This window comes from Schistocerca nitens, unplaced genomic scaffold (assembly GCF_023898315.1).
Source record: "Schistocerca nitens isolate TAMUIC-IGC-003100 unplaced genomic scaffold, iqSchNite1.1 HiC_scaffold_291, whole genome shotgun sequence".
NCBI lineage: Eukaryota > Metazoa > Arthropoda > Insecta > Orthoptera > Acrididae > Schistocerca > Schistocerca nitens.
Genome location: NW_026045829.1, coordinates 66153 through 90926, shown reverse-complemented (window position 1 = coordinate 90926; position 24774 = coordinate 66153). Strand labels below are relative to the sequence as shown.

The window sequence follows — 24774 nt, the reverse complement described above, 5'->3', positions numbered from 1 at the left end:
TGTTATGACAAAGATGCTTTCTTAAGCATTTTAAAGTAATGCAACGGTACGATAATGCGGTAATTAACTCAGTTTGAGGGAGAATGTGCTAACGAAGTTTGCCGGGAAGTCTTTGAAAACGATAAAACAGTACGAATCTGCCCTGAAATGCGTCAGCGCCTATTGTTGTGCTGCACTGTACAGTTCCAAATTTGATTTGTAATCATAAATTTATTCCTTAGTCGCGTCGTCTAGTCCCGCAGACGTTTGTCGTGCTTGCGCCGTCATATGGACCACGACCCGAGCGGCAGCGAGCGGCAGTCGAGCAAAGTCGGGCCAAGTCGGTACGGGGACAGGGATAGGAAAGGTGCGAATGCACTGCCAACTATGCAAACACCCGGTGTGAGGCGAAGCGAGGCGAGGAAGCTCACATCGCTACCAGTGGCGCCCTCCAGCACGACACTGCCACACCCCGCACAGAGCATACGCCTGGACACCAGGGACGAGATACGCCTTCCGCGAGTGTCGAAGGTTGCACGCGACAAGCGAATGACAGGAGGTGCTACGAGCAGCTGTGCGTTTCACACACGCGACGGCGCGCTCGCCAATTCGGCAATCGTTCTGCTGGGACGTCGGGCGCGCACTCCGCGCCGTCCTCGAGGAACTCGCTGTTGCGGAAGGAGGTGCTTTCGTCAAATGCGGCCGAAAACTAACATTTTGTGTGTTGGGAGAAGAGCCGAATGCGAATTGTGCCGTGCGCCTACAGTATATGTACGCCAACGGCCATACCATGTTAAATACACCGGTTCTCGTCCGATCACCGAAGTTAAGCCACATCGGGCCCGGTTAGTACTTGGATGGGTGACCGCCTGGGACCACCGGGTGCTGTTGGCTCCCCTTCTTTTTTTCTTCCTTTTTATATCGCTACTCCTGCCAGCCCTCTTTCGATACTACCCTTCTGTTGTGACAAAGACGTTTCCTTAAGCATTTTAAACTACTGTAATGGTGCGAAAACAAAAAAAAATAAAATAAAATAAAAATGAACCAATAAAAATGGTACTTTTGGCTCCCCTGCATTTTTTCCTTTTTAAGCCGCCATCCTGCCAGCAGTCGTTTCATACTACCTTTCTGTTATGACAAAGATGCTTTCTTAAGCATTTTAAAGTAATGCAACGGTACGATAATGCGGTAATTAACTCAGTTTGAGGGAGAATGTGCTAACGAAGTTTGCCGGGAAGTCTTTGAAAACGATAAAACAGTACGAATCTGCCCTGAAATGCGTCAGCGCCTATTGTTGTGCTGCACTGTACAGTTCCAAATTTGATTTGTAATCATAAATTTATTCCTTAGTCGCGTCGTCTAGTCCCGCAGACGTTTGTCGTGCTTGCGCCGTCATATGGACCACGACCCGAGCGGCAGCGAGCGGCAGTCGAGCAAAGTCGGGCCAAGTCGGTACGGGGACAGGGATAGGAAAGGTGCGAATGCACTGCCAACTATGCAAACACCCGGTGTGAGGCGAAGCGAGGCGAGGAAGCTCACATCGCTACCAGTGGCGCCCTCCAGCACGACACTGCCACACCCCGCACAGAGCATACGCCTGGACACCAGGGACGAGATACGCCTTCCGCGAGTGTCGAAGGTTGCACGCGACAAGCGAATGACAGGAGGTGCTACGAGCAGCTGTGCGTCTCACACACGCGACGGCGCGCTCGCCAATTCGGCAATCGTTCTGCTGGGACGTCGGGCGCGCACTCCGCGCCGTCCTCGAGGAACTCGCTGTTGCGGAAGGAGGTGCTTTCGTCAAATGCGGCCGAAAACTAACATTTTGTGTGTTGAGAGAAGAGCCGAATGCGAATTCTGCCGTGCGCCTACAGTATATGTACGCCAACGGCCATACCATGTTAAATACACCGGTTCTCGTCCGATCACCGAAGTTAAGCCACATCGGGCCCGGTTAGTACTTGGATGGGTGACCGCCTGGGACCACCGGGTGCTGTTGGCTCCCCTTCTTTTTTTCTTCCTTTTTATATCGCTACTCCTGCCAGCCCTCTTTCGATACTACCCTTCTGTTGTGACAAAGACGTTTCCTTAAGCATTTTAAACTACTGTAATGGTGCGAAAACAAAAAAAAATAAAATAAAATAAAAATGAACCAATAAAAATGGTACTTTTGGCTCCCCTGCATTTTTTCCTTTTTAAGCCGCCATCCTGCCAGCAGTCGTTTCATACTACCTTTCTGTTATGACAAAGATGCTTTCTTAAGCATTTTAAAGTAATGCAACGGTACGATAATGCGGTAATTAACTCAGTTTGAGGGAGAATGTGCTAACGAAGTTTGCCGGGAAGTCTTTGAAAACGATAAAACAGTACGAATCTGCCCTGAAATGCGTCAGCGCCTATTGTTGTGCTGCACTGTACAGTTCCAAATTTGATTTGTAATCATAAATTTATTCCTTAGTCGCGTCGTCTAGTCCCGCAGACGTTTGTCGTGCTTGCGCCGTCATATGGACCACGACCCGAGCGGCAGCGAGCGGCAGTCGAGCAAAGTCGGGCCAAGTCGGTACGGGGACAGGGATAGGAAAGGTGCGAATGCACTGCCAACTATGCAAACACCCGGTGTGAGGCGAAGCGAGGCGAGGAAGCTCACATCGCTACCAGTGGCGCCCTCCAGCACGACACTGCCACACCCCGCACAGAGCATACGCCTGGACACCAGGGACGAGATACGCCTTCCGCGAGTGTCGAAGGTTGCACGCGACAAGCGAATGACAGGAGGTGCTACGAGCAGCTGTGCGTTTCACACACGCGACGGCGCGCTCGCCAATTCGGCAATCGTTCTGCTGGGACGTCGGGCGCGCACTCCGCGCCGTCCTCGAGGAACTCGCTGTTGCGGAAGGAGGTGCTTTCGTCAAATGCGGCCGAAAACTAACATTTTGTGTGTTGGGAGAAGAGCCGAATGCGAATTCTGCCGTGCGCCTACAGTATATGTACGCCAACGGCCATACCATGTTAAATACACCGGTTCTCGTCCGATCACCGAAGTTAAGCCACATCGGGCCCGGTTAGTACTTGGATGGGTGACCGCCTGGGACCACCGGGTGCTGTTGGCTCCCCTTCTTTTTTTCTTCCTTTTTATATCGCTACTCCTGCCAGCCCTCTTTCGATACTACCCTTCTGTTGTGACAAAGACGTTTCCTTAAGCATTTTAAACTACTGTAATGGTGCGAAAACAAAAAAAAATAAAATAAAATAAAAATGAACCAATAAAAATGGTACTTTTGGCTCCCCTGCATTTTTTCCTTTTTAAGCCGCCATCCTGCCAGCAGTCGTTTCATACTACCTTTCTGTTATGACAAAGATGCTTTCTTAAGCATTTTAAAGTAATGCAACGGTACGATAATGCGGTAATTAACTCAGTTTGAGGGAGAATGTGCTAACGAAGTTTGCCGGGAAGTCTTTGAAAACGATAAAACAGTACGAATCTGCCCTGAAATGCGTCAGCGCCTATTGTTGTGCTGCACTGTACAGTTCCAAATTTGATTTGTAATCATAAATTTATTCCTTAGTCGCGTCGTCTAGTCCCGCAGACGTTTGTCGTGCTTGCCCCGTCATATGGACCACGACCCGAGCGGCAGCGAGCGGCAGTCGAGCAAAGTCGGGCCAAGTCGGTACGGGGACAGGGATAGGAAAGGTGCGAATGCACTGCCAACTATGCAAACACCCGGTGTGAGGCGAAGCGAGGCGAGGAAGCTCACATCGCTACCAGTGGCGCCCTCCAGCACGACACTGCCACACCCCGCACAGAGCATACGCCTGGACACCAGGGACGAGATACGCCTTCCGCGAGTGTCGAAGGTTGCACGCGACAAGCGAATGACAGGAGGTGCTACGAGCAGCTGTGCGTTTCACACACGCGACGGCGCGCTCGCCAATTCGGCAATCGTTCTGCTGGGACGTCGGGCGCGCACTCCGCGCCGTCCTCGAGGAACTCGCTGTTGCGGAAGGAGGTGCTTTCGTCAAATGCGGCCGAAAACTAACATTTTGTGTGTTGGGAGAAGAGCCGAATGCGAATTGTGCCGTGCGCCTACAGTATATGTACGCCAACGGCCATACCATGTTAAATACACCGGTTCTCGTCCGATCACCGAAGTTAAGCCACATCGGGCCCGGTTAGTACTTGGATGGGTGACCGCCTGGGACCACCGGGTGCTGTTGGCTCCCCTTCTTTTTTTCTTCCTTTTTATATCGCTACTCCTGCCAGCCCTCTTTCGATACTACCCTTCTGTTGTGACAAAGACGTTTCCTTAAGCATTTTAAACTACTGTAATGGTGCGAAAACAAAAAAAAATAAAATAAAATAAAAATGAACCAATAAAAATGGTACTTTTGGCTCCCCTGCATTTTTTCCTTTTTAAGCCGCCATCCTGCCAGCAGTCGTTTCATACTACCTTTCTGTTATGACAAAGATGCTTTCTTAAGCATTTTAAAGTAATGCAACGGTACGATAATGCGGTAATTAACTCAGTTTGAGGGAGAATGTGCTAACGAAGTTTGCCGGGAAGTCTTTGAAAACGATAAAACAGTACGAATCTGCCCTGAAATGCGTCAGCGCCTATTGTTGTGCTGCACTGTACAGTTCCAAATTTGATTTGTAATCATAAATTTATTCCTTAGTCGCGTCGTCTAGTCCCGCAGACGTTTGTCGTGCTTGCGCCGTCATATGGACCACGACCCGAGCGGCAGCGAGCGGCAGTCGAGCAAAGTCGGGCCAAGTCGGTACGGGGACAGGGATAGGAAAGGTGCGAATGCACTGCCAACTATGCAAACACCCGGTGTGAGGCGAAGCGAGGCGAGGAAGCTCACATCGCTACCAGTGGCGCCCTCCAGCACGACACTGCCACACCCCGCACAGAGCATACGCCTGGACACCAGGGACGAGATACGCCTTCCGCGAGTGTCGAAGGTTGCACGCGACAAGCGAATGACAGGAGGTGCTACGAGCAGCTGTGCGTTTCACACACGCGACGGCGCGCTCGCCAATTCGGCAATCGTTCTGCTGGGACGTCGGGCGCGCACTCCGCGCCGTCCTCGAGGAACTCGCTGTTGCGGAAGGAGGTGCTTTCGTCAAATGCGGCCGAAAACTAACATTTTGTGTGTTGGGAGAAGAGCCGAATGCGAATTCTGCCGTGCGCCTACAGTATATGTACGCCAACGGCCATACCATGTTAAATACACCGGTTCTCGTCCGATCACCGAAGTTAAGCAACATCGGGCCCGGTTAGTACTTGGATGGGTGACCGCCTGGGACCACCGGGTGCTGTTGGCTCCCCTTCTTTTTTTCTTCCTTTTTATATCGCTACTCCTGCCAGCCCTCTTTCGATACTACCCTTCTGTTGTGACAAAGACGTTTCCTTAAGCATTTTAAACTACTGTAATGGTGCGAAAACAAAAAAAAATAAAATAAAATAAAAATGAACCAATAAAAATGGTACTTTTGGCTCCCCTGCATTTTTTCCTTTTTAAGCCGCCATCCTGCCAGCAGTCGTTTCATACTACCTTTCTGTTATGACAAAGATGCTTTCTTAAGCATTTTAAAGTAATGCAACGGTACGATAATGCGGTAATTAACTCAGTTTGAGGGAGAATGTGCTAACGAAGTTTGCCGGGAAGTCTTTGAAAACGATAAAACAGTACGAATCTGCCCTGAAATGCGTCAGCGCCTATTGTTGTGCTGCACTGTACAGTTCCAAATTTGATTTGTAATCATAAATTTATTCCTTAGTCGCGTCGTCTAGTCCCGCAGACGTTTGTCGTGCTTGCGCCGTCATATGGACCACGACCCGAGCGGCAGCGAGCGGCAGTCGAGCAAAGTCGGGCCAAGTCGGTACGGGGACAGGGATAGGAAAGGTGCGAATGCACTGCCAACTATGCAAACACCCGGTGTGAGGCGAAGCGAGGCGAGGAAGCTCACATCGCTACCAGTGGCGCCCTCCAGCACGACACTGCCACACCCCGCACAGAGCATACGCCTGGACACCAGGGACGAGATACGCCTTCCGCGAGTGTCGAAGGTTGCACGCGACAAGCGAATGACAGGAGGTGCTACGAGCAGCTGTGCGTTTCACACACGCGACGGCGCGCTCGCCAATTCGGCAATCGTTCTGCTGGGACGTCGGGCGCGCACTCCGCGCCGTCCTCGAGGAACTCGCTGTTGCGGAAGGAGGTGCTTTCGTCAAATGCGGCCGAAAACTAACATTTTGTGTGTTGGGAGAAGAGCCGAATGCGAATTCTGCCGTGCGCCTACAGTATATGTACGCCAACGGCCATACCATGTTAAATACACCGGTTCTCGTCCGATCACCGAAGTTAAGCCACATCGGGCCCGGTTAGTACTTGGATGGGTGACCGCCTGGGACCACCGGGTGCTGTTGGCTCCCCTTCTTTTTTTCTTCCTTTTTATATCGCTACTCCTGCCAGCCCTCTTTCGATACTACCCTTCTGTTGTGACAAAGACGTTTCCTTAAGCATTTTAAACTACTGTAATGGTGCGAAAACAAAAAAAAATAAAATAAAATAAAAATGAACCAATAAAAATGGTACTTTTGGCTCCCCTGCATTTTTTCCTTTTTAAGCCGCCATCCTGCCAGCAGTCGTTTCATACTACCTTTCTGTTATGACAAAGATGCTTTCTTAAGCATTTTAAAGTAATGCAACGGTACGATAATGCGGTAATTAACTCAGTTTGAGGGAGAATGTGCTAACGAAGTTTGCCGGGAAGTCTTTGAAAACGATAAAACAGTACGAATCTGCCCTGAAATGCGTCAGCGCCTATTGTTGTGCTGCACTGTACAGTTCCAAATTTGATTTGTAATCATAAATTTATTCCTTAGTCGCGTCGTCTAGTCCCGCAGACGTTTGTCGTGCTTGCGCCGTCATATGGACCACGACCCGAGCGGCAGCGAGCGGCAGTCGAGCAAAGTCGGGCCAAGTCGGTACGGGGACAGGGATAGGAAAGGTGCGAATGCACTGCCAACTATGCAAACACCCGGTGTGAGGCGAAGCGAGGCGAGGAAGCTCACATCGCTACCAGTGGCGCCCTCCAGCACGACACTGCCACACCCCGCACAGAGCATACGCCTGGACACCAGGGACGAGATACGCCTTCCGCGAGTGTCGAAGGTTGCACGCGACAAGCGAATGACAGGAGGTGCTACGAGCAGCTGTGCGTCTCACACACGCGACGGCGCGCTCGCCAATTCGGCAATCGTTCTGCTGGGACGTCGGGCGCGCACTCCGCGCCGTCCTCGAGGAACTCGCTGTTGCGGAAGGAGGTGCTTTCGTCAAATGCGGCCGAAAACTAACATTTTGTGTGTTGAGAGAAGAGCCGAATGCGAATTCTGCCGTGCGCCTACAGTATATGTACGCCAACGGCCATACCATGTTAAATACACCGGTTCTCGTCCGATCACCGAAGTTAAGCCACATCGGGCCCGGTTAGTACTTGGATGGGTGACCGCCTGGGACCACCGGGTGCTGTTGGCTCCCCTTCTTTTTTTCTTCCTTTTTATATCGCTACTCCTGCCAGCCCTCTTTCGATACTACCCTTCTGTTGTGACAAAGACGTTTCCTTAAGCATTTTAAACTACTGTAATGGTGCGAAAACAAAAAAAAATAAAATAAAATAAAAATGAACCAATAAAAATGGTACTTTTGGCTCCCCTGCATTTTTTCCTTTTTAAGCCGCCATCCTGCCAGCAGTCGTTTCATACTACCTTTCTGTTATGACAAAGATGCTTTCTTAAGCATTTTAAAGTAATGCAACGGTACGATAATGCGGTAATTAACTCAGTTTGAGGGAGAATGTGCTAACGAAGTTTGCCGGGAAGTCTTTGAAAACGATAAAACAGTACGAATCTGCCCTGAAATGCGTCAGCGCCTATTGTTGTGCTGCACTGTACAGTTCCAAATTTGATTTGTAATCATAAATTTATTCCTTAGTCGCGTCGTCTAGTCCCGCAGACGTTTGTCGTGCTTGCGCCGTCATATGGACCACGACCCGAGCGGCAGCGAGCGGCAGTCGAGCAAAGTCGGGCCAAGTCGGTACGGGGACAGGGATAGGAAAGGTGCGAATGCACTGCCAACTATGCAAACACCCGGTGTGAGGCGAAGCGAGGCGAGGAAGCTCACATCGCTACCAGTGGCGCCCTCCAGCACGACACTGCCACACCCCGCACAGAGCATACGCCTGGACACCAGGGACGAGATACGCCTTCCGCGAGTGTCGAAGGTTGCACGCGACAAGCGAATGACAGGAGGTGCTACGAGCAGCTGTGCGTTTCACACACGCGACGGCGCGCTCGCCAATTCGGCAATCGTTCTGCTGGGACGTCGGGCGCGCACTCCGCGCCGTCCTCGAGGAACTCGCTGTTGCGGAAGGAGGTGCTTTCGTCAAATGCGGCCGAAAACTAACATTTTGTGTGTTGGGAGAAGAGCCGAATGCGAATTGTGCCGTGCGCCTACAGTATATGTACGCCAACGGCCATACCATGTTAAATACACCGGTTCTCGTCCGATCACCGAAGTTAAGCCACATCGGGCCCGGTTAGTACTTGGATGGGTGACCGCCTGGGACCACCGGGTGCTGTTGGCTCCCCTTCTTTTTTTCTTCCTTTTTATATCGCTACTCCTGCCAGCCCTCTTTCGATACTACCCTTCTGTTGTGACAAAGACGTTTCCTTAAGCATTTTAAACTACTGTAATGGTGCGAAAACAAAAAAAAATAAAATAAAATAAAAATGAACCAATAAAAATGGTACTTTTGGCTCCCCTGCATTTTTTCCTTTTTAAGCCGCCATCCTGCCAGCAGTCGTTTCATACTACCTTTCTGTTATGACAAAGATGCTTTCTTAAGCATTTTAAAGTAATGCAACGGTACGATAATGCGGTAATTAACTCAGTTTGAGGGAGAATGTGCTAACGAAGTTTGCCGGGAAGTCTTTGAAAACGATAAAACAGTACGAATCTGCCCTGAAATGCGTCAGCGCCTATTGTTGTGCTGCACTGTACAGTTCCAAATTTGATTTGTAATCATAAATTTATTCCTTAGTCGCGTCGTCTAGTCCCGCAGACGTTTGTCGTGCTTGCGCCGTCATATGGACCACGACCCGAGCGGCAGCGAGCGGCAGTCGAGCAAAGTCGGGCCAAGTCGGTACGGGGACAGGGATAGGAAAGGTGCGAATGCACTGCCAACTATGCAAACACCCGGTGTGAGGCGAAGCGAGGCGAGGAAGCTCACATCGCTACCAGTGGCGCCCTCCAGCACGACACTGCCACACCCCGCACAGAGCATACGCCTGGACACCAGGGACGAGATACGCCTTCCGCGAGTGTCGAAGGTTGCACGCGACAAGCGAATGACAGGAGGTGCTACGAGCAGCTGTGCGTTTCACACACGCGACGGCGCGCTCGCCAATTCGGCAATCGTTCTGCTGGGACGTCGGGCGCGCACTCCGCGCCGTCCTCGAGGAACTCGCTGTTGCGGAAGGAGGTGCTTTCGTCAAATGCGGCCGAAAACTAACATTTTGTGTGTTGGGAGAAGAGCCGAATGCGAATTCTGCCGTGCGCCTACAGTATATGTACGCCAACGGCCATACCATGTTAAATACACCGGTTCTCGTCCGATCACCGAAGTTAAGCCACATCGGGCCCGGTTAGTACTTGGATGGGTGACCGCCTGGGACCACCGGGTGCTGTTGGCTCCCCTTCTTTTTTTCTTCCTTTTTATATCGCTACTCCTGCCAGCCCTCTTTCGATACTACCCTTCTGTTGTGACAAAGACGTTTCCTTAAGCATTTTAAACTACTGTAATGGTGCGAAAACAAAAAAAAATAAAATAAAATAAAAATGAACCAATAAAAATGGTACTTTTGGCTCCCCTGCATTTTTTCCTTTTTAAGCCGCCATCCTGCCAGCAGTCGTTTCATACTACCTTTCTGTTATGACAAAGATGCTTTCTTAAGCATTTTAAAGTAATGCAACGGTACGATAATGCGGTAATTAACTCAGTTTGAGGGAGAATGTGCTAACGAAGTTTGCCGGGAAGTCTTTGAAAACGATAAAACAGTACGAATCTGCCCTGAAATGCGTCAGCGCCTATTGTTGTGCTGCACTGTACAGTTCCAAATTTGATTTGTAATCATAAATTTATTCCTTAGTCGCGTCGTCTAGTCCCGCAGACGTTTGTCGTGCTTGCGCCGTCATATGGACCACGACCCGAGCGGCAGCGAGCGGCAGTCGAGCAAAGTCGGGCCAAGTCGGTACGGGGACAGGGATAGGAAAGGTGCGAATGCACTGCCAACTATGCAAACACCCGGTGTGAGGCGAAGCGAGGCGAGGAAGCTCACATCGCTACCAGTGGCGCCCTCCAGCACGACACTGCCACACCCCGCACAGAGCATACGCCTGGACACCAGGGACGAGATACGCCTTCCGCGAGTGTCGAAGGTTGCACGCGACAAGCGAATGACAGGAGGTGCTACGAGCAGCTGTGCGTTTCACACACGCGACGGCGCGCTCGCCAATTCGGCAATCGTTCTGCTGGGACGTCGGGCGCGCACTCCGCGCCGTCCTCGAGGAACTCGCTGTTGCGGAAGGAGGTGCTTTCGTCAAATGCGGCCGAAAACTAACATTTTGTGTGTTGGGAGAAGAGCCGAATGCGAATTGTGCCGTGCGCCTACAGTATATGTACGCCAACGGCCATACCATGTTAAATACACCGGTTCTCGTCCGATCACCGAAGTTAAGCCACATCGGGCCCGGTTAGTACTTGGATGGGTGACCGCCTGGGACCACCGGGTGCTGTTGGCTCCCCTTCTTTTTTTCTTCCTTTTTATATCGCTACTCCTGCCAGCCCTCTTTCGATACTACCCTTCTGTTGTGACAAAGACGTTTCCTTAAGCATTTTAAACTACTGTAATGGTGCGAAAACAAAAAAAAATAAAATAAAATAAAAATGAACCAATAAAAATGGTACTTTTGGCTCCCCTGCATTTTTTCCTTTTTAAGCCGCCATCCTGCCAGCAGTCGTTTCATACTACCTTTCTGTTATGACAAAGATGCTTTCTTAAGCATTTTAAAGTAATGCAACGGTACGATAATGCGGTAATTAACTCAGTTTGAGGGAGAATGTGCTAACGAAGTTTGCCGGGAAGTCTTTGAAAACGATAAAACAGTACGAATCTGCCCTGAAATGCGTCAGCGCCTATTGTTGTGCTGCACTGTACAGTTCCAAATTTGATTTGTAATCATAAATTTATTCCTTAGTCGCGTCGTCTAGTCCCGCAGACGTTTGTCGTGCTTGCGCCGTCATATGGACCACGACCCGAGCGGCAGCGAGCGGCAGTCGAGCAAAGTCGGGCCAAGTCGGTACGGGGACAGGGATAGGAAAGGTGCGAATGCACTGCCAACTATGCAAACACCCGGTGTGAGGCGAAGCGAGGCGAGGAAGCTCACATCGCTACCAGTGGCGCCCTCCAGCACGACACTGCCACACCCCGCACAGAGCATACGCCTGGACACCAGGGACGAGATACGCCTTCCGCGAGTGTCGAAGGTTGCACGCGACAAGCGAATGACAGGAGGTGCTACGAGCAGCTGTGCGTTTCACACACGCGACGGCGCGCTCGCCAATTCGGCAATCGTTCTGCTGGGACGTCGGGCGCGCACTCCGCGCCGTCCTCGAGGAACTCGCTGTTGCGGAAGGAGGTGCTTTCGTCAAATGCGGCCGAAAACTAACATTTTGTGTGTTGGGAGAAGAGCCGAATGCGAATTCTGCCGTGCGCCTACAGTATATGTACGCCAACGGCCATACCATGTTAAATACACCGGTTCTCGTCCGATCACCGAAGTTAAGCAACATCGGGCCCGGTTAGTACTTGGATGGGTGACCGCCTGGGACCACCGGGTGCTGTTGGCTCCCCTTCTTTTTTTCTTCCTTTTTATATCGCTACTCCTGCCAGCCCTCTTTCGATACTACCCTTCTGTTGTGACAAAGACGTTTCCTTAAGCATTTTAAACTACTGTAATGGTGCGAAAACAAAAAAAAATAAAATAAAATAAAAATGAACCAATAAAAATGGTACTTTTGGCTCCCCTGCATTTTTTCCTTTTTAAGCCGCCATCCTGCCAGCAGTCGTTTCATACTACCTTTCTGTTATGACAAAGATGCTTTCTTAAGCATTTTAAAGTAATGCAACGGTACGATAATGCGGTAATTAACTCAGTTTGAGGGAGAATGTGCTAACGAAGTTTGCCGGGAAGTCTTTGAAAACGATAAAACAGTACGAATCTGCCCTGAAATGCGTCAGCGCCTATTGTTGTGCTGCACTGTACAGTTCCAAATTTGATTTGTAATCATAAATTTATTCCTTAGTCGCGTCGTCTAGTCCCGCAGACGTTTGTCGTGCTTGCGCCGTCATATGGACCACGACCCGAGCGGCAGCGAGCGGCAGTCGAGCAAAGTCGGGCCAAGTCGGTACGGGGACAGGGATAGGAAAGGTGCGAATGCACTGCCAACTATGCAAACACCCGGTGTGAGGCGAAGCGAGGCGAGGAAGCTCACATCGCTACCAGTGGCGCCCTCCAGCACGACACTGCCACACCCCGCACAGAGCATACGCCTGGACACCAGGGACGAGATACGCCTTCCGCGAGTGTCGAAGGTTGCACGCGACAAGCGAATGACAGGAGGTGCTACGAGCAGCTGTGCGTTTCACACACGCGACGGCGCGCTCGCCAATTCGGCAATCGTTCTGCTGGGACGTCGGGCGCGCACTCCGCGCCGTCCTCGAGGAACTCGCTGTTGCGGAAGGAGGTGCTTTCGTCAAATGCGGCCGAAAACTAACATTTTGTGTGTTGGGAGAAGAGCCGAATGCGAATTCTGCCGTGCGCCTACAGTATATGTACGCCAACGGCCATACCATGTTAAATACACCGGTTCTCGTCCGATCACCGAAGTTAAGCCACATCGGGCCCGGTTAGTACTTGGATGGGTGACCGCCTGGGACCACCGGGTGCTGTTGGCTCCCCTTCTTTTTTTCTTCCTTTTTATATCGCTACTCCTGCCAGCCCTCTTTCGATACTACCCTTCTGTTGTGACAAAGACGTTTCCTTAAGCATTTTAAACTACTGTAATGGTGCGAAAACAAAAAAAAATAAAATAAAATAAAAATGAACCAATAAAAATGGTACTTTTGGCTCCCCTGCATTTTTTCCTTTTTAAGCCGCCATCCTGCCAGCAGTCGTTTCATACTACCTTTCTGTTATGACAAAGATGCTTTCTTAAGCATTTTAAAGTAATGCAACGGTACGATAATGCGGTAATTAACTCAGTTTGAGGGAGAATGTGCTAACGAAGTTTGCCGGGAAGTCTTTGAAAACGATAAAACAGTACGAATCTGCCCTGAAATGCGTCAGCGCCTATTGTTGTGCTGCACTGTACAGTTCCAAATTTGATTTGTAATCATAAATTTATTCCTTAGTCGCGTCGTCTAGTCCCGCAGACGTTTGTCGTGCTTGCGCCGTCATATGGACCACGACCCGAGCGGCAGCGAGCGGCAGTCGAGCAAAGTCGGGCCAAGTCGGTACGGGGACAGGGATAGGAAAGGTGCGAATGCACTGCCAACTATGCAAACACCCGGTGTGAGGCGAAGCGAGGCGAGGAAGCTCACATCGCTACCAGTGGCGCCCTCCAGCACGACACTGCCACACCCCGCACAGAGCATACGCCTGGACACCAGGGACGAGATACGCCTTCCGCGAGTGTCGAAGGTTGCACGCGACAAGCGAATGACAGGAGGTGCTACGAGCAGCTGTGCGTTTCACACACGCGACGGCGCGCTCGCCAATTCGGCAATCGTTCTGCTGGGACGTCGGGCGCGCACTCCGCGCCGTCCTCGAGGAACTCGCTGTTGCGGAAGGAGGTGCTTTCGTCAAATGCGGCCGAAAACTAACATTTTGTGTGTTGGGAGAAGAGCCGAATGCGAATTCTGCCGTGCGCCTACAGTATATGTACGCCAACGGCCATACCATGTTAAATACACCGGTTCTCGTCCGATCACCGAAGTTAAGCAACATCGGGCCCGGTTAGTACTTGGATGGGTGACCGCCTGGGACCACCGGGTGCTGTTGGCTCCCCTTCTTTTTTTCTTCCTTTTTATATCGCTACTCCTGCCAGCCCTCTTTCGATACTACCCTTCTGTTGTGACAAAGACGTTTCCTTAAGCATTTTAAACTACTGTAATGGTGCGAAAACAAAAAAAAATAAAATAAAATAAAAATGAACCAATAAAAATGGTACTTTTGGCTCCCCTGCATTTTTTCCTTTTTAAGCCGCCATCCTGCCAGCAGTCGTTTCATACTACCTTTCTGTTATGACAAAGATGCTTTCTTAAGCATTTTAAAGTAATGCAACGGTACGATAATGCGGTAATTAACTCAGTTTGAGGGAGAATGTGCTAACGAAGTTTGCCGGGAAGTCTTTGAAAACGATAAAACAGTACGAATCTGCCCTGAAATGCGTCAGCGCCTATTGTTGTGCTGCACTGTACAGTTCCAAATTTGATTTGTAATCATAAATTTATTCCTTAGTCGCGTCGTCTAGTCCCGCAGACGTTTGTCGTGCTTGCGCCGTCATATGGACCACGACCCGAGCGGCAGCGAGCGGCAGTCGAGCAAAGTCGGGCCAAGTCGGTACGGGGACAGGGATAGGAAAGGTGCGAATGCACTGCCAACTATGCAAACACCCGGTGTGAGGCGAAGCGAGGCGAGGAAGCTCACATCGCTACCAGTGGCGCCCTCCAGCACGACACTGCCACACCCCGCACAGAGCATACGCCTGGACACCAGGGACGAGATACGCCTTCCGCGAGTGTCGAAGGTTGCACGCGACAAGCGAATGACAGGAGGTGCTACGAGCAGCTGTGCGTTTCACACACGCGACGGCGCGCTCGCCAATTCGGCAATCGTTCTGCTGGGACGTCGGGCGCGCACTCCGCGCCGTCCTCGAGGAACTCGCTGTTGCGGAAGGAGGTGCTTTCGTCAAATGCGGCCGAAAACTAACATTTTGTGTGTTGGGAGAAGAGCCGAATGCGAATTCTGCCGTGCGCCTACAGTATATGTACGCCAACGGCCATACCATGTTAAATACACCGGTTCTCGTCCGATCACCGAAGTTAAGCCACATCGGGCCCGGTTAGTACTTGGATGGGTGACCGCCTGGGACCACCGGGTGCTGTTGGCTCCCCTTCTTTTTTTCTTCCTTTTTATATCGCTACTCCTGCCAGCCCTCTTTCGATACTACCCTTCTGTTGTGACAAAGACGTTTCCTTAAGCATTTTAAACTACTGTAATGGTGCGAAAACAAAAAAAAATAAAATAAAATAAAAATGAACCAATAAAAATGGTACTTTTGGCTCCCCTGCATTTTTTCCTTTTTAAGCCGCCATCCTGCCAGCAGTCGTTTCATACTACCTTTCTGTTATGACAAAGATGCTTTCTTAAGCATTTTAAAGTAATGCAACGGTACGATAATGCGGTAATTAACTCAGTTTGAGGGAGAATGTGCTAACGAAGTTTGCCGGGAAGTCTTTGAAAACGATAAAACAGTACGAATCTGCCCTGAAATGCGTCAGCGCCTATTGTTGTGCTGCACTGTACAGTTCCAAATTTGATTTGTAATCATAAATTTATTCCTTAGTCGCGTCGTCTAGTCCCGCAGACGTTTGTCGTGCTTGCGCCGTCATATGGACCACGACCCGAGCGGCAGCGAGCGGCAGTCGAGCAAAGTCGGGCCAAGTCGGTACGGGGACAGGGATAGGAAAGGTGCGAATGCACTGCCAACTATGCAAACACCCGGTGTGAGGCGAAGCGAGGCGAGGAAGCTCACATCGCTACCAGTGGCGCCCTCCAGCACGACACTGCCACACCCCGCACAGAGCATACGCCTGGACACCAGGGACGAGATACGCCTTCCGCGAGTGTCGAAGGTTGCACGCGACAAGCGAATGACAGGAGGTGCTACGAGCAGCTGTGCGTCTCACACACGCGACGGCGCGCTCGCCAATTCGGCAATCGTTCTGCTGGGACGTCGGGCGCGCACTCCGCGCCGTCCTCGAGGAACTCGCTGTTGCGGAAGGAGGTGCTTTCGTCAAATGCGGCCGAAAACTAACATTTTGTGTGTTGAGAGAAGAGCCGAATGCGAATTCTGCCGTGCGCCTACAGTATATGTACGCCAACGGCCATACCATGTTAAATACACCGGTTCTCGTCCGATCACCGAAGTTAAGCCACATCGGGCCCGGTTAGTACTTGGATGGGTGACCGCCTGGGACCACCGGGTGCTGTTGGCTCCCCTTCTTTTTTTCTTCCTTTTTATATCGCTACTCCTGCCAGCCCTCTTTCGATACTACCCTTCTGTTGTGACAAAGACGTTTCCTTAAGCATTTTAAACTACTGTAATGGTGCGAAAACAAAAAAAAATAAAATAAAATAAAAATGAACCAATAAAAATGGTACTTTTGGCTCCCCTGCATTTTTTCCTTTTTAAGCCGCCATCCTGCCAGCAGTCGTTTCATACTACCTTTCTGTTATGACAAAGATGCTTTCTTAAGCATTTTAAAGTAATGCAACGGTACGATAATGCGGTAATTAACTCAGTTTGAGGGAGAATGTGCTAACGAAGTTTGCCGGGAAGTCTTTGAAAACGATAAAACAGTACGAATCTGCCCTGAAATGCGTCAGCGCCTATTGTTGTGCTGCACTGTACAGTTCCAAATTTGATTTGTAATCATAAATTTATTCCTTAGTCGCGTCGTCTAGTCCCGCAGACGTTTGTCGTGCTTGCGCCGTCATATGGACCACGACCCGAGCGGCAGCGAGCGGCAGTCGAGCAAAGTCGGGCCAAGTCGGTACGGGGACAGGGATAGGAAAGGTGCGAATGCACTGCCAACTATGCAAACACCCGGTGTGAGGCGAAGCGAGGCGAGGAAGCTCACATCGCTACCAGTGGCGCCCTCCAGCACGACACTGCCACACCCCGCACAGAGCATACGCCTGGACACCAGGGACGAGATACGCCTTCCGCGAGTGTCGAAGGTTGCACGCGACAAGCGAATGACAGGAGGTGCTACGAGCAGCTGTGCGTCTCACACACGCGACGGCGCGCTCGCCAATTCGGCAATCGTTCTGCTGGGACGTCGGGCGCGCACTCCGCGCCGTCCTCGAGGAACTCGCTGTTGCGGAAGGAGGTGCTTTCGTCAAATGCGGCCGAAAACTAACATTTTGTGTGTTGGGAGAAGAGCCGAATGCGAATTCTGCCGTGCGCCTACAGTATATGTACGCCAACGGCCATACCATGTTAAATACACCGGTTCTCGTCCGATCACCGAAGTTAAGCCACATCGGGCCCGGTTAGTACTTGGATGGGTGACCGCCTGGGACCACCGGGTGCTGTTGGCTCCCCTTCTTTTTTTCTTCCTTTTTATATCGCTACTCCTGCCAGCCCTCTTTCGATACTACCCTTCTGTTGTGACAAAGACGTTTCCTTAAGCATTTTAAACTACTGTAATGGTGCGAAAACAAAAAAAAATAAAATAAAATAAAAATGAACCAATAAAAATGGTACTTTTGGCTCCCCTGCATTTTTTCCTTTTTAAGCCGCCATCCTGCCAGCAGTCGTTTCATACTACCTTTCTGTTATGACAAAGATGCTTTCTTAAGCATTTTAAAGTAATGCAACGGTACGATAATGCGGTAATTAACTCAGTTTGAGGGAGAATGTGCTAACGAAGTTTGCCGGGAAGTCTTTGAAAACGATAAAACAGTACGAATCTGCCCTGAAATGCGTCAGCGCCTATTGTTGTGCTGCACTGTACAGTTCCAAATTTGATTTGTAATCATAAATTTATTCCTTAGTCGCGTCGTCTAGTCCCGCAGACGTTTGTCGTGCTTGCGCCGTCATATGGACCACGACCCGAGCGGCAGCGAGCGGCAGTCGAGCAAAGTCGGGCCAAGTCGGTACGGGGACAGGGATAGGAAAGGTGCGAATGCACTGCCAACTATGCAAACACCCGGTGTGAGGCGAAGCGAGGCGAGGAAGCTCACATCGCTACCAGTGGCGCCCTCCAGCACGACACTGCCACACCCCGCACAGAGCATACGCCTGGACACCAGGGACGAGATACGCCTTCCGCGAGTGTCGAAGGTTGCACGCGACAAGCGAATGACAGGAGGTGCTACGAGCAGCTGTGCGTCTCACACACGCGACGGCGCGCTCGCCAATTCGGCAATCGTTCTGCTGGGACGTCGGGCGCGCACTCCGCGCCGTCCTCGAGGAACTCGCTGTTGCGGAAGGAGGTGCTTTCGTCAAATGCGGCCGAAAACTAACATTTTGTGTGTTGGGAGAAGAGCCGAATGCGAATTCTGCCGTGCGCCTACAGTATATGTACGCCAACGGCCATACCATGTTAAATACACCGGTTCTCGTCCGATCACCGAAGTTAAGCCACATCGGGCCCGGTTAGTACTTGGATGGGTGACCGCCTGGGACCACCGGGTGCTGTTGGCTCCCCTTCTTTTTTTCTTCCTTTTTATATCGCTACTCCTGCCAGCCCTCTTTCGATACTACCCTTCTGTTGTGACAAAGACGTTTCCTTAAGCATTTTAAACTACTGTAATGGTGCGAAAACAAAAAAAAATAAAATAAAATAAAAATGAACCAATAAAAATGGTACTTTTGGCTCCCCTGCATTTTTTCCTTTTTAAGCCGCCATCCTGCCAGCAGTCGTTTCATACTACCTTTCTGTTATGACAAAGATGCTTTCTTAAGCATTTTAAAGTAATGCAACGGTACGATAATGCGGTAATTAACTCAGTTTGAGGGAGAATGTGCTAACGAAGTTTGCCGGGAAGTCTTTGAAAACGATAAAACAGTACGAATCTGCCCTGAAATGCGTCAGCGCCTATTGTTGTGCTGCACTGTACAGTTCCAAATTTGATTTGTAATCATAAATTTATTCCTTAGTCGCGTCGTCTAGTCCCGCAGACGTTTGTCGTGCTTGCGCCGTCATATGGACCACGACCCGAGCGGCAGCGAGCGGCAGTCGAGCAAAGTCGGGCCAAGTCGGTACGGGGACAGGGATAGGAAAGGTGCGAATGCACTGCCAACTATGCAAACACCCGGTGTGAGGCGAAGCGAGGCGAGGAAGCTCACATCGCTACCAGTGGCGCCCTCCAGCACGACACTGCCACACCCCGCACAGAGCATACGCCTGGACACCAGGGACGAGATACGCCTTCCGCGAGTGTCGAAGGTTGCACGCGACAAGCGAATGACAGGAGGTGCTACGAGCAGCTGTGCGTCTCACACACGCGACGGCGCGCTCGCCAATTCGGCAATCGTTCTGCTGGGACGTCGGGCGCGCACTCCGCGCCGTCCTCGAGGAACTCGCTGTTGCGGAAGGAGGTGCTTTCGTCAAATGCGGCCGAAAACTAACATTTTGTGTGTTGAGAGAAGAGCCGAATGCGAATTCTGCCGTGCGCCTACAGTATATGTACGCCAACGGCCATACCATGTTAAATACACCGGTTCTCGTCCGATCACCGAAGTTAAGCCACATCGGGCCCGGTTAGTACTTGGATGGGTGACCGCCTGGGACCACCGGGTGCTGTTGGCTCCCCTTCTTTTTTTCTTCCTTTTTATATCGCTACTCCTGCCAGCCCTCTTTCGATACTACCCTTCTGTTGTGACAAAGACGTTTCCTTAAGCATTTTAAACTACTGTAATGGTGCGAAAACAAAAAAAAATAAAATAAAATAAAAATGAACCAATAAAAATGGTACTTTTGGCTCCCCTGCATTTTTTCCTTTTTAAGCCGCCATCCTGCCAGCAGTCGTTTCATACTACCTTTCTGTTATGACAAAGATGCTTTCTTAAGCATTTTAAAGTAATGCAACGGTACGATAATGCGGTAATTAACTCAGTTTGAGGGAGAATGTGCTAACGAAGTTTGCCGGGAAGTCTTTGAAAACGATAAAACAGTACGAATCTGCCCTGAAATGCGTCAGCGCCTATTGTTGTGCTGCACTGTACAGTTCCAAATTTGATTTGTAATCATAAATTTATTCCTTAGTCGCGTCGTCTAGTCCCGCAGACGTTTGTCGTGCTTGCGCCGTCATATGGACCACGACCCGAGCGGCAGCGAGCGGCAGTCGAGCAAAGTCGGGCCAAGTCGGTACGGGGACAGGGATAGGAAAGGTGCGAATGCACTGCCAACTATGCAAACACCCGGTGTGAGGCGAAGCGAGGCGAGGAAGCTCACATCGCTACCAGTGGCGCCCTCCAGCACGACACTGCCACACCCCGCACAGAGCATACGCCTGGACACCAGGGACGAGATACGCCTTCCGCGAGTGTCGAAGGTTGCACGCGACAAGCGAATGACAGGAGGTGCTACGAGCAGCTGTGCGTTTCACACACGCGACGGCGCGCTCGCCAATTCGGCAATCGTTCTGCTGGGACGTCGGGCGCGCACTCCGCGCCGTCCTCGAGGAACTCGCTGTTGCGGAAGGAGGTGCTTTCGTCAAATGCGGCCGAAAACTAACATTTTGTGTGTTGGGAGAAGAGCCGAATGCGAATTCTGCCGTGCGCCTACAGTATATGTACGCCAACGGCCATACCATGTTAAATACACCGGTTCTCGTCCGATCACCGAAGTTAAGCAACATCGGGCCCGGTTAGTACTTGGATGGGTGACCGCCTGGGACCACCGGGTGCTGTTGGCTCCCCTTCTTTTTTTCTTCCTTTTTATATCGCTACTCCTGCCAGCCCTCTTTCGATACTACCCTTCTGTTGTGACAAAGACGTTTCCTTAAGCATTTTAAACTACTGTAATGGTGCGAAAACAAAAAAAAATAAAATAAAATAAAAATGAACCAATAAAAATGGTACTTTTGGCTCCCCTGCATTTTTTCCTTTTTAAGCCGCCATCCTGCCAGCAGTCGTTTCATACTACCTTTCTGTTATGACAAAGATGCTTTCTTAAGCATTTTAAAGTAATGCAACGGTACGATAATGCGGTAATTAACTCAGTTTGAGGGAGAATGTGCTAACGAAGTTTGCCGGGAAGTCTTTGAAAACGATAAAACAGTACGAATCTGCCCTGAAATGCGTCAGCGCCTATTGTTGTGCTGCACTGTACAGTTCCAAATTTGATTTGTAATCATAAATTTATTCCTTAGTCGCGTCGTCTAGTCCCGCAGACGTTTGTCGTGCTTGCGCCGTCATATGGACCACGACCCGAGCGGCAGCGAGCGGCAGTCGAGCAAAGTCGGGCCAAGTCGGTACGGGGACAGGGATAGGAAAGGTGCGAATGCACTGCCAACTATGCAAACACCCGGTGTGAGGCGAAGCGAGGCGAGGAAGCTCACATCGCTACCAGTGGCGCCCTCCAGCACGACACTGCCACACCCCGCACAGAGCATACGCCTGGACACCAGGGACGAGATACGCCTTCCGCGAGTGTCGAAGGTTGCACGCGACAAGCGAATGACAGGAGGTGCTACGAGCAGCTGTGCGTTTCACACACGCGACGGCGCGCTCGCCAATTCGGCAATCGTTCTGCTGGGACGTCGGGCGCGCACTCCGCGCCGTCCTCGAGGAACTCGCTGTTGCGGAAGGAGGTGCTTTCGTCAAATGCGGCCGAAAACTAACATTTTGTGTGTTGGGAGAAGAGCCGAATGCGAATTCTGCCGTGCGCCTACAGTATATGTACGCCAACGGCCATACCATGTTAAATACACCGGTTCTCGTCCGATCACCGAAGTTAAGCCACATCGGGCCCGGTTAGTACTTGGATGGGTGACCGCCTGGGACCACCGGGTGCTGTTGGCTCCCCTTCTTTTTTTCTTCCTTTTTATATCGCTACTCCTGCCAGCCCTCTTTCGATACTACCCTTCTGTTGTGACAAAGACGTTTCCTTAAGCATTTTAAACTACTGTAATGGTGCGAAAACAAAAAAAAATAAAATAAAATAAAAATGAACCAATAAAAATGGTACTTTTGGCTCCCCTGCATTTTTTCCTTTTTAAGCCGCCATCCTGCCAGCAGTCGTTTCATACTACCTTTCTGTTATGACAAAGATGCTTTCTTAAGCATTTTAAAGTAATGCAACGGTACGATAATGCGGTAATTAACTCAGTTTGAGGGAGAATGTGCTAACGAAGTTTGCCGGGAAGTCTTTGAAAACGATAAAACAGTACGAATCTGCCCTGAAATGCGTCAGCGCCTATTGTTGTGCTGCACTGTACAGTTCCAAATTTGATTTGTAATCATAAATTTATTCCTTAGTCGCGTCGTCTAGTCCCGCAGACGTTTGTCGTGCTTGCGCCGTCATATGGACCACGACCCGAGCGGCAGCGAGCGGCAGTCGAGCAAAGTCGGGCCAAGTCGGTACGGGGACAGGGATAGGAAAGGTGCGAATGCACTGCCAACTATGCAAACACCCGGTGTGAGGCGAAGCGAGGCGAGGAAGCTCACATCGCTACCAGTGGCGCCCTCCAGCACGACACTGCCACACCCCGCACAGAGCATACGCCTGGACACCAGGGACGAGATACGCCTTCCGCGAGTGTCGAAGGTTGCACGCGACAAGCGAATGACAGGAGGTGCTACGAGCAGCTGTGCGTCTCACACACGCGACGGCGCGCTCGCCAATTCGGCAATCGTTCTGCTGGGACGTCGGGCGCGCACTCCGCGCCGTCCTCGAGGAACTCGCTGTTGCGGAAGGAGGTGCTTTCGTCAAATGCGGCCGAAAACTAACATTTTGTGTGTTGAGAGAAGAGCCGAATGCGAATTCTGCCGTGCGCCTACAGTATATGTACGCCAACGGCCATACCATGTTAAATACACCGGTTCTCGTCCGATCACCGAAGTTAAGCCACATCGGGCCCGGTTAGTACTTGGATGGGTGACCGCCTGGGACCACCGGGTGCTGTTGGCTCCCCTTCTTTTTTTCTTCCTTTTTATATCGCTACTCCTGCCAGCCCTCTTTCGATACTACCCTTCTGTTGTGACAAAGACGTTTCCTTAAGCATTTTAAACTACTGTAATGGTGCGAAAACAAAAAAAAATAAAATAAAATAAAAATGAACCAATAAAAATGGTACTTTTGGCTCCCCTGCATTTTTTCCTTTTTAAGCCGCCATCCTGCCAGCAGTCGTTTCATACTACCTTTCTGTTATGACAAAGATGCTTTCTTAAGCATTTTAAAGTAATGCAACGGTACGATAATGCGGTAATTAACTCAGTTTGAGGGAGAATGTGCTAACGAAGTTTGCCGGGAAGTCTTTGAAAACGATAAAACAGTACGAATCTGCCCTGAAATGCGTCAGCGCCTATTGTTGTGCTGCACTGTACAGTTCCAAATTTGATTTGTAATCATAAATTTATTCCTTAGTCGCGTCGTCTAGTCCCGCAGACGTTTGTCGTGCTTGCGCCGTCATATGGACCACGACCCGAGCGGCAGCGAGCGGCAGTCGAGCAAAGTCGGGCCAAGTCGGTACGGGGACAGGGATAGGAAAGGTGCGAATGCACTGCCAACTATGCAAACACCCGGTGTGAGGCGAAGCGAGGCGAGGAAGCTCACATCGCTACCAGTGGCGCCCTCCAGCACGACACTGCCACACCCCGCACAGAGCATACGCCTGGACACCAGGGACGAGATACGCCTTCCGCGAGTGTCGAAGGTTGCACGCGACAAGCGAATGACAGGAGGTGCTACGAGCAGCTGTGCGTCTCACACACGCGACGGCGCGCTCGCCAATTCGGCAATCGTTCTGCTGGGACGTCGGGCGCGCACTCCGCGCCGTCCTCGAGGAACTCGCTGTTGCGGAAGGAGGTGCTTTCGTCAAATGCGGCCGAAAACTAACATTTTGTGTGTTGGGAGAAGAGCCGAATGCGAATTCTGCCGTGCGCCTACAGTATATGTACGCCAACGGCCATACCATGTTAAATACACCGGTTCTCGTCCGATCACCGAAGTTAAGCCACATCGGGCCCGGTTAGTACTTGGATGGGTGACCGCCTGGGACCACCGGGTGCTGTTGGCTCCCCTTCTTTTTTTCTTCCTTTTTATATCGCTACTCCTGCCAGCCCTCTTTCGATACTACCCTTCTGTTGTGACAAAGACGTTTCCTTAAGCATTTTAAACTACTGTAATGGTGCGAAAACAAAAAAAAATAAAATAAAATAAAAATGAACCAATAAAAATGGTACTTTTGGCTCCCCTGCATTTTTTCCTTTTTAAGCCGCCATCCTGCCAGCAGTCGTTTCATACTACCTTTCTGTTATGACAAAGATGCTTTCTTAAGCATTTTAAAGTAATGCAACGGTACGATAATGCGGTAATTAACTCAGTTTGAGGGAGAATGTGCTAACGAAGTTTGCCGGGAAGTCTTTGAAAACGATAAAACAGTACGAATCTGCCCTGAAATGCGTCAGCGCCTATTGTTGTGCTGCACTGTACAGTTCCAAATTTGATTTGTAATCATAAATTTATTCCTTAGTCGCGTCGTCTAGTCCCGCAGACGTTTGTCGTGCTTGCGCCGTCATATGGACCACGACCCGAGCGGCAGCGAGCGGCAGTCGAGCAAAGTCGGGCCAAGTCGGTACGGGGACAGGGATAGGAAAGGTGCGAATGCACTGCCAACTATGCAAACACCCGGTGTGAGGCGAAGCGAGGC

At 50.7% G+C, this 24774-nt stretch overlaps 22 non-coding genes across 22 annotated transcripts; all 22 read left to right on the top strand.

The window, feature by feature from the left end:
* Positions 1-754: 754 nt before the first annotated feature.
* On the top strand, positions 755-873 carry LOC126225868 (5S ribosomal RNA). The gene has a single exon (XR_007543748.1). It is a non-coding gene; the product is annotated as a 5S ribosomal RNA (ribosomal RNA).
* A 989-nt stretch (positions 874-1862) lies between these two features.
* LOC126225867 (5S ribosomal RNA) lies at positions 1863-1981 on the top strand. Its single transcript, XR_007543747.1, has one exon. It is a non-coding gene; the product is annotated as a 5S ribosomal RNA (ribosomal RNA).
* A 989-nt stretch (positions 1982-2970) lies between these two features.
* LOC126225865 (5S ribosomal RNA) lies at positions 2971-3089 on the top strand. The gene has a single exon (XR_007543745.1). It is a non-coding gene; the product is annotated as a 5S ribosomal RNA (ribosomal RNA).
* Positions 3090-4078: 989 nt separating this feature from the next.
* Positions 4079-4197, top strand: LOC126225863 (5S ribosomal RNA). Its single transcript, XR_007543744.1, has one exon. It is a non-coding gene; the product is annotated as a 5S ribosomal RNA (ribosomal RNA).
* A 989-nt stretch (positions 4198-5186) lies between these two features.
* LOC126225854 (5S ribosomal RNA) lies at positions 5187-5305 on the top strand. The gene has a single exon (XR_007543735.1). It is a non-coding gene; the product is annotated as a 5S ribosomal RNA (ribosomal RNA).
* Positions 5306-6294: 989 nt separating this feature from the next.
* LOC126225862 (5S ribosomal RNA) lies at positions 6295-6413 on the top strand. The gene has a single exon (XR_007543743.1). It is a non-coding gene; the product is annotated as a 5S ribosomal RNA (ribosomal RNA).
* Positions 6414-7402: 989 nt separating this feature from the next.
* LOC126225861 (5S ribosomal RNA) lies at positions 7403-7521 on the top strand. The gene has a single exon (XR_007543742.1). It is a non-coding gene; the product is annotated as a 5S ribosomal RNA (ribosomal RNA).
* A 989-nt stretch (positions 7522-8510) lies between these two features.
* LOC126225860 (5S ribosomal RNA) lies at positions 8511-8629 on the top strand. The gene has a single exon (XR_007543741.1). It is a non-coding gene; the product is annotated as a 5S ribosomal RNA (ribosomal RNA).
* A 989-nt stretch (positions 8630-9618) lies between these two features.
* On the top strand, positions 9619-9737 carry LOC126225859 (5S ribosomal RNA). Its single transcript, XR_007543740.1, has one exon. It is a non-coding gene; the product is annotated as a 5S ribosomal RNA (ribosomal RNA).
* Positions 9738-10726: 989 nt separating this feature from the next.
* Positions 10727-10845, top strand: LOC126225858 (5S ribosomal RNA). Its single transcript, XR_007543739.1, has one exon. It is a non-coding gene; the product is annotated as a 5S ribosomal RNA (ribosomal RNA).
* A 989-nt stretch (positions 10846-11834) lies between these two features.
* LOC126225841 (5S ribosomal RNA) lies at positions 11835-11953 on the top strand. The gene has a single exon (XR_007543724.1). It is a non-coding gene; the product is annotated as a 5S ribosomal RNA (ribosomal RNA).
* A 989-nt stretch (positions 11954-12942) lies between these two features.
* LOC126225857 (5S ribosomal RNA) lies at positions 12943-13061 on the top strand. Its single transcript, XR_007543738.1, has one exon. It is a non-coding gene; the product is annotated as a 5S ribosomal RNA (ribosomal RNA).
* Positions 13062-14050: 989 nt separating this feature from the next.
* LOC126225829 (5S ribosomal RNA) lies at positions 14051-14169 on the top strand. Its single transcript, XR_007543713.1, has one exon. It is a non-coding gene; the product is annotated as a 5S ribosomal RNA (ribosomal RNA).
* Positions 14170-15158: 989 nt separating this feature from the next.
* On the top strand, positions 15159-15277 carry LOC126225856 (5S ribosomal RNA). The gene has a single exon (XR_007543737.1). It is a non-coding gene; the product is annotated as a 5S ribosomal RNA (ribosomal RNA).
* A 989-nt stretch (positions 15278-16266) lies between these two features.
* On the top strand, positions 16267-16385 carry LOC126225855 (5S ribosomal RNA). Its single transcript, XR_007543736.1, has one exon. It is a non-coding gene; the product is annotated as a 5S ribosomal RNA (ribosomal RNA).
* A 989-nt stretch (positions 16386-17374) lies between these two features.
* Positions 17375-17493, top strand: LOC126225852 (5S ribosomal RNA). Its single transcript, XR_007543734.1, has one exon. It is a non-coding gene; the product is annotated as a 5S ribosomal RNA (ribosomal RNA).
* A 989-nt stretch (positions 17494-18482) lies between these two features.
* Positions 18483-18601, top strand: LOC126225851 (5S ribosomal RNA). Its single transcript, XR_007543733.1, has one exon. It is a non-coding gene; the product is annotated as a 5S ribosomal RNA (ribosomal RNA).
* Positions 18602-19590: 989 nt separating this feature from the next.
* Positions 19591-19709, top strand: LOC126225850 (5S ribosomal RNA). The gene has a single exon (XR_007543732.1). It is a non-coding gene; the product is annotated as a 5S ribosomal RNA (ribosomal RNA).
* Positions 19710-20698: 989 nt separating this feature from the next.
* LOC126225952 (5S ribosomal RNA) lies at positions 20699-20817 on the top strand. Its single transcript, XR_007543820.1, has one exon. It is a non-coding gene; the product is annotated as a 5S ribosomal RNA (ribosomal RNA).
* Positions 20818-21806: 989 nt separating this feature from the next.
* Positions 21807-21925, top strand: LOC126225849 (5S ribosomal RNA). Its single transcript, XR_007543731.1, has one exon. It is a non-coding gene; the product is annotated as a 5S ribosomal RNA (ribosomal RNA).
* Positions 21926-22914: 989 nt separating this feature from the next.
* LOC126225848 (5S ribosomal RNA) lies at positions 22915-23033 on the top strand. The gene has a single exon (XR_007543730.1). It is a non-coding gene; the product is annotated as a 5S ribosomal RNA (ribosomal RNA).
* A 989-nt stretch (positions 23034-24022) lies between these two features.
* Positions 24023-24141, top strand: LOC126225847 (5S ribosomal RNA). The gene has a single exon (XR_007543729.1). It is a non-coding gene; the product is annotated as a 5S ribosomal RNA (ribosomal RNA).
* The last annotated feature ends 633 nt before the right edge of the window (positions 24142-24774 follow it).